Source organism: Chenopodium quinoa, unplaced genomic scaffold (assembly GCF_001683475.1).
Source record: "Chenopodium quinoa cultivar QQ74 unplaced genomic scaffold, ASM168347v1, whole genome shotgun sequence".
NCBI classification, from domain to species: Eukaryota; Viridiplantae; Streptophyta; class Magnoliopsida; order Caryophyllales; family Amaranthaceae; genus Chenopodium; species Chenopodium quinoa.
In genome coordinates this window covers 2,725,225-2,738,308 of record NW_018744895.1, presented here as the reverse complement: position 1 = coordinate 2,738,308, position 13,084 = coordinate 2,725,225, and the positions used below count along the sequence as shown (strand labels likewise).

General features: G+C 34.7%; 1 long non-coding RNA gene across 2 annotated transcripts; it reads left to right on the top strand.

The window, feature by feature from the left end:
• Positions 1–1,752: 1,752 nt before the first annotated feature.
• Positions 1,753–9,819, top strand: LOC110706048. 2 transcript variants are annotated; one of them, XR_002508203.1, is made up of 6 exons: positions 1,753–2,014; positions 2,545–2,624; positions 7,151–7,280; positions 7,372–7,397; positions 7,484–7,685; positions 9,419–9,819. It is a non-coding gene; the product is annotated as an uncharacterized LOC110706048 (long non-coding RNA). The 2 variants fall into 2 exon arrangements; XR_002508202.1 differs by having other exon boundaries at positions 1,755–2,014; positions 7,484–7,640.
• The last annotated feature ends 3,265 nt before the right edge of the window (positions 9,820–13,084 follow it).

Sequence of the window (13,084 nt, the reverse complement as noted above, 5' to 3'; positions counted from 1 at the left end):
ACACAAACTAAAGATTCACATTCTTGATAGTAATTAATCCACCAAGTTCCAGAAACCACCACCCTTAGCTGAGAGTATGTTAGACCCCTCTTTATATTCTATGACATGAGTAAATGTAATCATACGGTCATACCTAAAAGATTGTTTTAGGCTTGTTTGAGATATTTTATGTTTTATATGAGTTATATCAGTATATCCAATATTCTTCTATTAGGCCTACCAAATTTGTTTTTATCCCTGAGGACAAACGTTCTTTTTTACCTTTCGTTCGTGCTTTGTCACAAACTCTGACTTCTGCTTTTCAATTTGTTTCTCTGCCACTAGTTTTTAAGCCGGTTTTTTTTTTCAAATAGGAGGAAAATACTTTACTTCATACTCCGTACTTTCTACCCACCAAGTATCCACAAGGCCACAACTAAATTTGTTTGTACCCGTTATAAAAAAAAAAAAAAAAAAAAAAAAAAAAAAAAAAAAAAAAAAAAACTTTCACCATAAAATCTATAACGCACTGTTTAATGTATTAATACAACTCATTCATAAAAATCAAGGAGAGTGAAAGAAACCCAAACCCGAATTTTTAAACTGACATAAAATTTAAACTAAAAAAATTAAACACTTCATAAAGTAAAATTTTTCTTGTTCTAATACAAATATTTCAAAGCTTTTCCTACCTAGGCAGTAATCATTCAATTACTCGTATAATACTTTCTACGGTAGTACGGAATAGCAAATTCTACTACAAAAATGTGCAAAATCATTAATGCCATTAAACCGTATAACAGGCTCCTGTTTATATCAATCTCCCACTTCTCATGGTCATATTGCCCATTGTATGCTTGTAATGACGGTACATAAAATGAGGTTGGAGAAAATGGGTTTCGTTTGTTGAATTCGACGCGATTTGACTGTCAGAATCCGAGGTGATTGGATAGTCGATCTTCAATAAAATTAATGGTTCCATTGTGTCTGCAACGTCAAAGTAACAAAATTCTTAAATTAAATTACTCTTACAAAATATTCATACGAGTACTATTTAACAATAATAGGTACAAAAAATTTGTAGCAACTATAAAAATTTGAATCTTAATCGCACATTTACAATAATATAATCTATATATTCTAATTCACTCTAATTTAACTCCAATTAAACGAAAATTAAATAACTATACGACAAGTCTTGAGATTTATACTTATTTACAGCTTTTATGAAGAAATTTACAAAAATAAAAGCCCAAACAATTTTTTGTTTATTGTTTCAAAAAAAAAACAACAATTTTTCGTTTAATTCTATGGTAAAGAAGAATTGAACGACGAGATTATGGAGGGTTTCTAAATATTTACAATAAAATAAAAATAATTAGGTTAGATCGTTAAAACAATAACGTCATAAAGCAAAATCATAAAACATATTCTTCAAATCGTCAAATTAAAAAAAATATAATCACTGTCGATTTAGAGACAATTGATAATTGAATATAAAAATTAAATTGTACCAGAAAATTTTATGAAAAAACAGAAATAAGCTACGCTCCCTGGGGCGGATCCAACGTGGGTTCATTGAACCCACTTGCTTTTTTGAAAAAATTTGAAAAGTTTTTATTTAAAAAAAAAACAATAAGAGGAAAAGGGTTAAATAGAATATTTTTATGATTTATGTTAATAATTAAAGCTGCAGCCCACCAAACACGAGGTCGTGGGTTCAAAACCCATAACTCACACTTTTTTTTCCGTTTTGTTAAAACAGATCCTACAGCTAAAAGGCTCTGTTTTACCACTTTCCTCCAAATTCTCAAACCGACAAACCGTAACTCCTCTAAAAGGCTTGCACAACCCAGACGCCACTGCCCCGCTGCCCGCACGTAGATCGGCGACCGCCTCACCGTTCCCGGCGCTCCGCACGCCAGAACCCAGATCGGAGTCCAGGCCCTCCACCGTGTCACCGTGAGCTGTTGCGGATTTGCGCCTTTGCGGCCTTGCGTTGCCCACTTTGCCGGTTTCCTTTAAGGCTTTAATTGTATGTCGTCTTCTATCTAGTTCTATCTGGCCTTCTGGGTTAATAATATATAAAGTTTTTGGTTTCATGATTTTTGTAGATAATTACGTGAATACGTGGTGTTTGAATGTGTGAATGTGTGATGAACTTTAGCTATCAATTTTGGGTTTTTGGGTGACTACTGTCTATTGAAAAAATGGTTGAAATTGGGGTCTTGGGGAAGGAAGTATCTGATTTTCATTTACTGATTTAGGGTTTGTAGATTGTAGAAGTAGTTCATTTGTTGAATTGTTGTCTGTTGACTTGAATTAGTGTAATTTGTATAGCCTGTACTTGAATTGTTGTTTGTTGAATACTTGAATTGTTGTCTGTTGAAGTGTTGAATGTTGATTGTCGGTTGAAGTGTTGATTGTCTATTGTTTTAGAGTGTTTATCAATGATTCAATGGAGGTTGTTTTAGAATGTACTACATTGTTCTCATGTTCTGTAATTAGTGTAATCTGTACATTGTTCTTGACTTCTTGTCATGGGTTATCATCGATTTATTGCAGAAGTCGATTAGAAGGGGATAATCAGTGCTCGGTGCTCCACTGCTCCGTCATCCACTCATCCATATTTCGTGGCTCTGTAGGTGAATAACTGAATTTTTACTTCTTAATTTCATATATTTTACATACTATTTGTTTTGATCTTGAATGAATGAATTCTTGATAATAAATTATGATGTATTGATTTTTATTATCTAAAAAAAAATCTGAAAAAAATTGTATGCAATTGCAAAGATATTCTTCTTCTTAGTTTGCTGTATTGCTGTATGCCTCTATTGCCGTATTGCCGTATGCAAAGATATTCTTCTTCTTGAATCTTGATAAATTATGATGTATTGATTTTTATTATCTAAAAAAAAATCTGAAAAAAATAATTTTATAGTGATTGTGTGAACTTCTGTATTGCAGTATTGCCGTATTGGTGAGTGGTTTGCTTATTGATATTTTTTGGTTTATTTCTTTCTCGTATCCATTCTTTCCAGTTTCCAGTTAGCCTATTGTTGCTGTATTGTTGCATGTTGCTGTTAATTGGCGAGTGGTTTGCCGTATTGTTGCTGTTAGCCACTTAGCCTATCATTGAAACTGGTGAAATTCGTTGAGTTACTTTTGGTCTTTACATAATTGTATGCAAATATGCAATTCGTATAATTGTATGCAAATATGCAATTCGTACATAATTGTATGCAAATATGCAATTCATTCAATTGTAAATTATGATTCTGAACTTTCGAAATTTCGAACCCCCTATTTGGAAATCCTGGAGACGCCACTGGTTACATTAGAGATACTCATATGATGGACCGGGCAGACGAAGAAGCAATAGTTATGTATTGGAACAAACAATATTAGTGTTTGCTCATTTTATTTTTGGAATACTTAGAAATAAATGAACAACTGACCTTTAGAAATAAATATTCTGGCTTTTTAGTAGTTTTCCAATCGGCTGCTTATTTTATTTATGGAATACTTTGAAATGGACAACTAAGTTTTAGAAATACTGATTTTGTCTTAATCTTTCGAAAAGTCTTTTTACAATGTTTAAGGAGATTTGGGCTTGTCCTTTGAGTAATGAAGATTGATTACAAATTCAGTTTAGTTGTGTTTGAAAGGGCTAAGGAGAATAATATTCTTTGGAGTTTAGGTATTGCCTTTGACCTACTGTGGGACAAAGTCACTTTGCTATCATCTTGTAGGTTAAGGTCCTGTTCTCCTCACCATATTTACATTAACTTCAAGTATAAAAAGTTAATATACATTTAAATAATGTACGAATTTTTGGCTTTAAAGTTTAGGGCTAATAAGTTTAGGGCTTATTAGGTTTAATAAGCTAATTAGGTGTACATATAAATATATAACATAAAAATTAGGGTAATATGGTCTAATAAGTTAAGTTTAGATAAGTTCATGTGAATTGAACACACCCTAGTTGAGGATTAATAAGTTCAAATTAGCCGAGGACTATATTTTCCCAATTTATTTTCACTTATTCCGGGTCTAATAAGCTCTAATAATATAAGTTCTAGGTAAGTAAGTTAAATTTTATAAGATAAGTGAAATTCAGGATAATTTTATATTACTAGTTTAATGAACAATTTTCTTATTCAAAAAAAGTGTTTATAGGAGAATCTAAGGACATTATACTTGATTGTAACTGAGACATCCGAGAGTAACTTTAGATTGATGGAAAACTAATTTTATTATAATTGATTAAGGGAGGTGCTTAGAAAATTTAGAACATATTTATCGACCATACATTGTTGGGACAACAAAGCAATTGATTGGTTTGTGCATTTGCTATGTTTGAGTGATATATAAAGGGGAATTCTGCAGTAGTTTTTATGTAGTCATGTAATTATGCTGATGTGAATCACTTTTTTCATGGTGGTCTGTCTGGTACAATGTTCACATGGAGCCACTTTAAGATAATCCTCCTTATCAGGATGGAATAACATGATCATGCATTTAAATTCTTGTTCATTAGTGCCCTATGTTGTGGACGCCATTGCTCTTAGCTATGGCAACGAATTGGACTCGGGTCAAAGTATGCTAGGTCTAAATTCCGAACTGTATAATAAATGAGCTAAAATTTGAGTCTGACTCCGAATATGCCTGATTCGCTGATTGGACTCCAAATCTGATGGACATGGCCACGTTTGACTCCAACTCCTAATCGGTTTAATAAATAGATTTTCCATTACCCCTTTTCAGGTTAATATATAAGAAATTCCAAACTTCATCCAAATGCCCAAAAGCTAGCTAGTAGTATATGAAGAGGATTAAAGAAGCATAAATCTAAATATTGTAGCTATCAAACAGTAAAATTGATACTCCTAATCCCCAACATTTACACTGTTAAATAATGATACTTATTACTTGAACTTATAAGAGTAAAATAATCATATCTAAAAAACAACATTTCTTAATATTGTTTCCGGAGAGGAACATGTTAAAAATGACGGGGTTATCTTTCTTAAAGAATTTACTTCGTATTAGTTTAGAAACAAAATTTCTAGTGGGCTAATGTTTTCGGTATGGTTTTAATTTTCTATCTTTTAACAATATTGTCATTTTAACTTTATTGTTTTTAAAATTCAAAAGGAGTGTCGTCGTAGTTAATGCAAAAATTTGACTTCTTTCCTAAGTTTCTTAAGTATAATTATTCTCGTGGTAATACTTATAGTTATATTGGAATTTAACGTGGTTTCTTATTATTTTTGTAATGTGTAGCAATGATAATTTGGATCGTAGGATATAAGGCTGATAAGAATATATAGGCTTTGTATCCCATTAACCTTTTTCTTTTGTCTTAGTTCATTAATTTGCTGTCCATGTCTTATATATGCTATGTACTTATGTGGTTGATGCTAAGTATTGTTATGGGCTGGGTACTTATGTTTTCAAGGGTAATTTAAAGAAAAGGAACATATTTAAGGCCTCTTTTGTGTGAGTGGGGTGTTTGGGGGGTTGAGTGGGGAGGGGTTTATGATGCTTAATATGTGCTGAATGTCTCTATTGAAGATAATAAGTGGGCTGATGTCATTAGGTAACATTTATATACTTGGGGGGAGGGGGTGCTGTGCTGATTGTCAATTGAATGTCATAACAAAGCTGGTTTCATTGTGTAGCCGCTTGATTTTCTAATAGATCACGCATAAATTCTAATAGATCGTTCGTTCTATGCGTATCGTGAGCTGGATACTGAAGTAAAGAATAATTGAGTCTCACAGTTGTAGCTGCCAAGTGAATAAATGATTAGGGTCTTGAGTTGACACACTTTGCTGGATTTTCACTAGGGCATATTTGTTGAGGGTCATACATATGATTTTTATTGGGTGCTTGTTGATTACCTGTCGTTAGAACCTCTGGCCATTTAACCTCACATCATGCTAATCTTGCTAAGTACCTCTTTTCATCTTCTTTTGTATTGACTTCGAAAGTAAGAGTTGCTTGGTAACAGAGGTGAATTCACAACAATATGGGAATAGTTAAGAATTACTTATTTCAAATATCGGAGGTGGCAGTGTTTGATATGCAACATAACATATGTACTTAGTAGGGATAAAAATCTGGAAAGGTGTATGATTATGTAATCCTAGCCTTCATAGGGCTCAATATTGTCTAGAAAAAACTTATCACAAAACAGGTTTAAGAATTTGACAACAGAAGAAAAACTAAGGGCTCGTTTGTTGTCATATTTTTGTTATAACAAAAACAAAAACATGGAAACCAAAAAAAAGAGTATTTTTCACTTTTTTTGTTGTCAATTTTCAAAATTAACATGATGATCTAAAGCCTGACTAATTTTTAATTCATTATACAAGTTATATCGTATGACTTATAAAATCTTAAAACCAAAAGCTGAATGACAGGGATACCAAACACACCTAAGATGTACGTGCACGTGCACAATGGATGTACCATTGATTCATCTAATAATGAATCATCAATGATAAAATTCCTGTCATTTTAATTTCTTATCTTTCAGTTATTGATACATCATTGGATCCAATGGTTTAGTTTGAATTTGTAAAACGGTTGAATAAAAGATGGGAAGAGGGGGGGATATACGAGGATTGATATTAATTATACTTCCTCCTTTCTTTTTAGTTGCTACATTTTCCTACTTTGGAAATTGTTAATTAGTTGCAATACTTTTCATTTTTGACATTTCTTTCTCTCTATCTCTCTCCTACCCATATGGGCCCCTCTTATTTTTCTCTCTATCTCTCTCCTCTTAAAAATTTGTCTAGGAGGCCGTAAAATAAAAGTGTAGCAACTAAAAAAACGGAGGAAGTATGAGAAATTGAGTTTAGGTTGAAAGAATTTAAATTAAGGATTAAGTGAGGGATTAATTCTGAACGTTAATTGTTGAAAGATGAAGGGGAAGAGGGGTGGAGACTAGGGAAAAGAGGCATGAATAATTATAGAAGAAAAAAAGAAGATAAAAGGGGAGGAGACTTGTGTCCCTAAAGCTTTTTAATTTACTACGTATAGATAGGTAGATTGATTGTATTGTTGCTAAGCTTTCCAAATATTAGGATCATATCTGGTCTTCTTTCTTGCTAGTACTCTATTATATTAACTGCATGCTACTGGTCGACTTGTGTAGAATTTGGCCCAAGTGAGAGGTGGTGGAAGGAGATTGAATACTGAAAATGAGTCTTCGTCAAATGTTGAGCCAGCAACGTGCGAAGACCATCATCATCATCTGTTGCTGGAGGCTTACCTCCGTTAGTGAGGTGCTTATACTTAAAACCCCACTGATGCATGTCATGTGTTTTTACAACGTCTTCACTTAAGTTCTAATTAATGTGCATATACTCTTAACAGATCGCATCCGGGGTCTCAGGCATCTGGTAAGGAATAAGCTGTACCTTTTTCTGGAATCCTGTGAGTTTTGGTGTTTGAATTACCTGAAATGATGATATATAATGCATGTCAGAGAGGAGAGCAGGGTCTTCTACATCTAGCTACAGGAAAGATGATTACAACTGGAGATATGATGGTGAAGAATTGCCAGAGGATGTGATGCGTGCTTCAGCTGCCCTGGAAAATTTACAATTGGATAGGAATACTCGGAATCTAACTTCTTCATGGAGGTCTATCTCCCCTCCTCTCTAGTTAGAGCTAACCTTTTTTCTGGAGTGAGTGGAATTTGAGAAGCTGTGTGTTTTCTTTTTTCTTTATCATTTAGTTGTAAGTCTAGAATATTAACAGCTGAGTAACATGGTAACACCTTCACAGACTAACCCTGATAACCTTGTGATAGTTAAGCTTATTTAATTGCCGGAGTTAGTGGTCTGAGAAGTTTCGTATGTTTTTCCCCGAAGTCTAGAATATAAACAGTTGAGTAACATGGTAACACTTTCACAGGCTACCATTATACAATTAAGATATAAACCAGGTTACTTTATGTGTGTTCGGGAATAGGTTGTATACATGTGTTGCATTCATTTATGGCTCCATTTGCTAACAGCTGACCTATCTCTATTTTTTTTAGAGAGCTATATTACCCGAGCCCTTCATTTCATTTCACCTATAGTACCAATGTTGTCATGTTGGTTACTCTGCAATCTAATATAGGTATGGACACTTGACAAACTATTTTGGAAACAACAAACCTTCAACCTCTTAGACCTCACAAACTATCTCCCTTATCCGTCAAAGCCTCTTATCTCTTTTAGAACTCAACCCCCTTTGCTGTTCTCTATTCAGTTTCATGACAGTGAGTTGTGGTGGTGTAGCAACTCAAGCAAGGGCCAGTGAGGCAGCCCAGGATCCTTTGCAGTATCCCGTTACCTGTTAATGCCCCTTTCCACCTCTTTTATATATATGCAAACATCCAAAATCAAAACCATGGCCAGGTTGTTGCAGCTGCTGCCTTTTTCTATTCACTCTCATTCTATTACTCACTTTTCTCTTCTTCCCTGTTCTTTAATCTGTATATGGACCTTCTTGTGCCTGTATAAATTTTGCAAATTATTAGCACTGTAACCTTATTAGTTTCCAGTTCAAAAAATAAAATCCGAACCGGACTTAAAGATTTGAGCCCATCTATTATCTCATTATTTCTACCTGATCTCCTTTATTTCCCTACCCTCACCCTAACTTTTTTAGATTACCCTAATCTGTGAAATCGCTATTGCTTTAACACCTTGCTCATGAGTTTTGATAACTTCTCCACCCCATGGAATCCTCCACTCTCCTCACTCCTTCCTAATCACCTCCATTAGTTTCTCTCTATAGTTCGGCTGGCTGTCAACATAGGCCCGTCTGTTGTGAACAAGCCCTCAGGCCTTACCACTAACTTATTCTCCATCCCTCATCTTCTAGTTCACTCTTTCTCAAAAAGAAAAAAAAAAAAAAGGATGTGATATTTTTGGTATAGTGACGTCCAGTTTGAGCCAAATTGAGTAATTGACACATATAAAAGGGGTGATGATTCTTGAGGTTTTCTGTGGTTGTATCAGTTCCTTTTATGTATTGAAGAAGTTTGTATACTAAGGTTTGTTATCAACATACTTGTCCTAGGAAACTGAATAAAGGACCACTTGACTGAAGTGAATCTGTGAAATTAATACTACTCGGAAGTCAAGCCATAGGATACCAAAAGGATCCCTCTGCTAGTCTAATTGCAGGATTAGTCAACTGAAAATTATGATTTGTAATCATATGCATAATGCTTCTGATGCAACTTTGGATTTGGTTTATTTCCCACTGAATTTAACGTTTATATTGCCATGTATTTAGACTGTTGTATAGGCTTAGTCTGACATTTCTCTTTTTTGCCCTTCCTGGTCCGTAAAACCGTTGAATATATTGATAATCCATATACTTGAAATGATCTCATTTTTTGAATTCCTGAATTTTGTTGCAGGCATGGTGGGGATGGATTCTCCGAGGATGACGGAGTAGATCACATGTAACCTGTACCACTTCACTTGTGTTTATGCTTATCTTTGCGGTCCATATGCGAGTACCATTGTGATTAGTTTATCGAGGTAGTGAGTTTTATGATCTTATATATGGTGAATCTGCAATGTAATTCATTTCTTTCTATTGTGTGTTTTTCCAATCTAATTCAGAATTTGTGGCCCTCTGCCTTTGAACTTATTGTAGCTCCTTGTCTGCGGGTTATTTTCTTGCAAGAGTTGCTCGTGATTATTGTACGAATGATTTGAGCTTCATCTATTATATGCATTTGATAGGGTATAGTCACTGAAGGCAGCTCACGAAATAAATTTGGGCGACCATTTCTAAGGTCATGCCGAATTGCTGATATACCCCATTTGAACAACCCTTTGTTATACCCCCGTCACTCTCAACTGAACCCTCCCTTTTGTCACAATTGGTAACTCCACTCTGGTGTGGAAACAACCAACGTTTGACAAGAAGTCAAGACAAGACTTATGAATACTTAATAAATTCAACTTTTATTTAACTAACTTTAGTTAATAGCCTTCGTTCCAACATGTGCAATAAGATTCAAAATCACATAATACATAATCAATTATACTTTTTTGCAACCTGCATTAGTTTGCTCATTTTCACTACTGAGTTTTCGCTTGGTTGGCTTTACTCCTTTGTGAAGGTGTTTATGTTAGATACTGCCATCGTGATAGGGGCTCAAACCGTAGATGCCTTCACTAGGCTGCAATTTTTTCATTGTGATTGGGGCTCTAACCGTAGATGCCTTCACTAGGCACCAGTGTTTGCATTTCGAGCTTCCAACGTGATGCAAGTGTATGCATTGTGTTTCACCACGAGGGCAACATTTGCATTGGATACCTGTTGACCCTCTTGGTATTTTGATGATTGACAAACAAACATACTTTGACTAATGATGTGTGCTAAGTCTTGGTAGAACAAAAAGATTCAGGTATATACAAACTGTTTCGGAGTAGGAGCAAAGGGATTGAAAGTCTTGATAATAACTAGAGGTGGTTATTGGGTAGGGCTACCCAATGGCAAAAGGGTCGGGCCTAATATTAAAGGGTTTTGACCATTTAATTTTTTAATGGACAGGGCTTTTATAGGGTCTTATTTTATAGGGTATTTATAGGGTCTTATTTTTTAATGAACAGGGCTTACGAATTAAAATAAAAAGGCCAATAATAATTTTTGGTATTTTCTGGCATTTCTGCTCTCATTTGCTCTTCTTCCTGAATCCGTTATCGTCTATTTCTCTCTCTACAAACTCTCGATCAAGCTACTTTAATGGCGAATCAACTTCCGGCAACCTCCGACCCCGATCACCACCGCCTTATCTTTTTTTCTCTCTCCTCCGCTCAACTTTCTCTCTCCTCCTTCCTCTTTGTTTACCACAACAATATCGCCGACAATTTTGTCTCCTCCGCCGCCGAAACGACCGCTTTCATCGTAGTCCGCTGCCGCTGTAGAACGGCGGCATTTGGAGGAGAGAGAAATTGTTGAAGTTCCGAGTGATGTTGATCCAGTTGCTATTCGGTTGAGGAATTTGGACCTTGTTTATCAGTTTCATGGCTAACCTTAGTTTCAATTTACAGTATTTAATTTAATTTTGGGGACGAAAATAGCATTTTTTGAGCAAATAAGTGTAAATTAGAGCTTGCATTACAATTTTCATGGTGTATTTGGGGGACTTTGATGATTAATGTGATTCTCTCTCCATTATTGTAATATTTAACTATCTTTAGTTAATTAATTATAGCGTACTAAAATTCGGGATTTCAAAGTTTTACGTATTTCTTTCTGGGATCATACTGTCATATTGGCCTGTTAATGGCCCGTTTCACTTTTACCTTGACCCTGATCCGACCCTGACCCGCATTGACCCTAACTCGACCCTGACCCGCTAAATATTCATCATGACCCGCAACTGGCCCACCTCGCTAATGACCCGCACCGACCCTCCCGATAACCACCCCTAATGATAACAAGCAAGCTTTCAAGAAGAAGAACAAACTCCATCCTTAGTATTCACTGTTAGCACTAGAAGTTTTTATGTGCAGAGAGGAACTCAGTAAGGAACTTGGTATCATTAAGGAACTTAATGTTTTAGTATAAAAGCAGAAGATGTTTTTACAAAAGTTCTTAAATCAGTTTTAATTCCTTGATTAAAAGATATAATAAAATCAGCTTTTGAAAAGATATATTTTGTAAATAAATAAAAGATAAATAATTGTTTAATTTAAAAGATAAGTTTGTTATTTTTAAATTAAATAATTATTTAAAGTTTTATCTTTTTAAATAATAAATAGCTTTTTAATAAATATCTTTCAACTGATTTTTGACCAAGTAAATTTGGTTAGCTATTCTTAAGGAAGCACGTTGGATGCTTGAGAGAAAAGTCAGGGAGACCATATTCCTCACTCCCTCAACGTTCACTTTGACTCCCCAAGTTAAGGTGTACGTGAGATCATGGGAGGAGTGGCAACATGTTTGAGGCTTCTCATCTCTCTATAAAAGCATGCAACTGATTCTGTTTCGATGAATACATAACAACGAAAAACATTAGTTCTGAGATCTTAAGTTTCCAAGAGCTTTCACGTTTAATTTATAAGAGTGCTGAGTTCCTTTATGTCTTAATCTTCTCTAGTGCATTAGGAAAAGTCTTGTAATTACTTTTATAATTCGGGATTGGGGTTTGAGAGTGTTGTAACTAAGAGACTTGAGTGAGTCTATTAGAGAGGTGTAAGTGATTCAGAGTCGAATCATATAAGAGAGTTAATCTGCGGTAGAGGGACCGTAGCTGAGATACTTGAGTTCCTAGAGGAACTTGAGTTTAGGAAGAAGTTTCACCTTTATAAAAGAGTCTTTACATAGTGAAAATATTCGAAAAGCTTATATTGTGTGTTCTCTCTTTACTTACATTGTTTAATTCCGCAAAAAGTTCTCTATTCTCTACATACTACAATTCACCCCCCCCTCTTGTAGTAGACATCGTACTATCAATACCTTTTACATGAAAGAAGCACCTATTGTAGATACCTCTACCATGGAGGCGATGCAAAACAGTAAACTATGCCAGTGTGGGACTGGTTTTTTTCCCACTTTTTTCAATGTTATTGAGTGAGAAGAAACGTGATGGACCGGTTATGGTGGCGATGGCCAGCAGATGGTGGTTTGAGAGAAGTGAGGAGAGGAAGTAAGCCAGGTAGAGAAATGAGTGGGGTTGATGTATCGATGGAAGGTTATGGAGGGGTGGGTTAAGTAATGAGGAAGTATATGCCACTACCTGGTGTAGGCGCACATTGCCCCTTACCATAATAAATAAAAAATAAAAAAAAATAAAAAAAAAATAAAAAAAACGGATTTTTCACCAAATGCCACTCACTTTACATACAATAACACAACATGCCACTGCCGTTAGTTGACCGTTAACACTTTCTCCCTCTTGCCATATGTCACCTTCTGTTTGGTCTGTTTTTTAATAAATTAATAATTTAAAAAAAAAAACAAATATACATATATATATATATATATATATATATATATATATATATATATATATATATATATATATATATATATATATAGGGAATGGATCATGTGAAAACAAGTC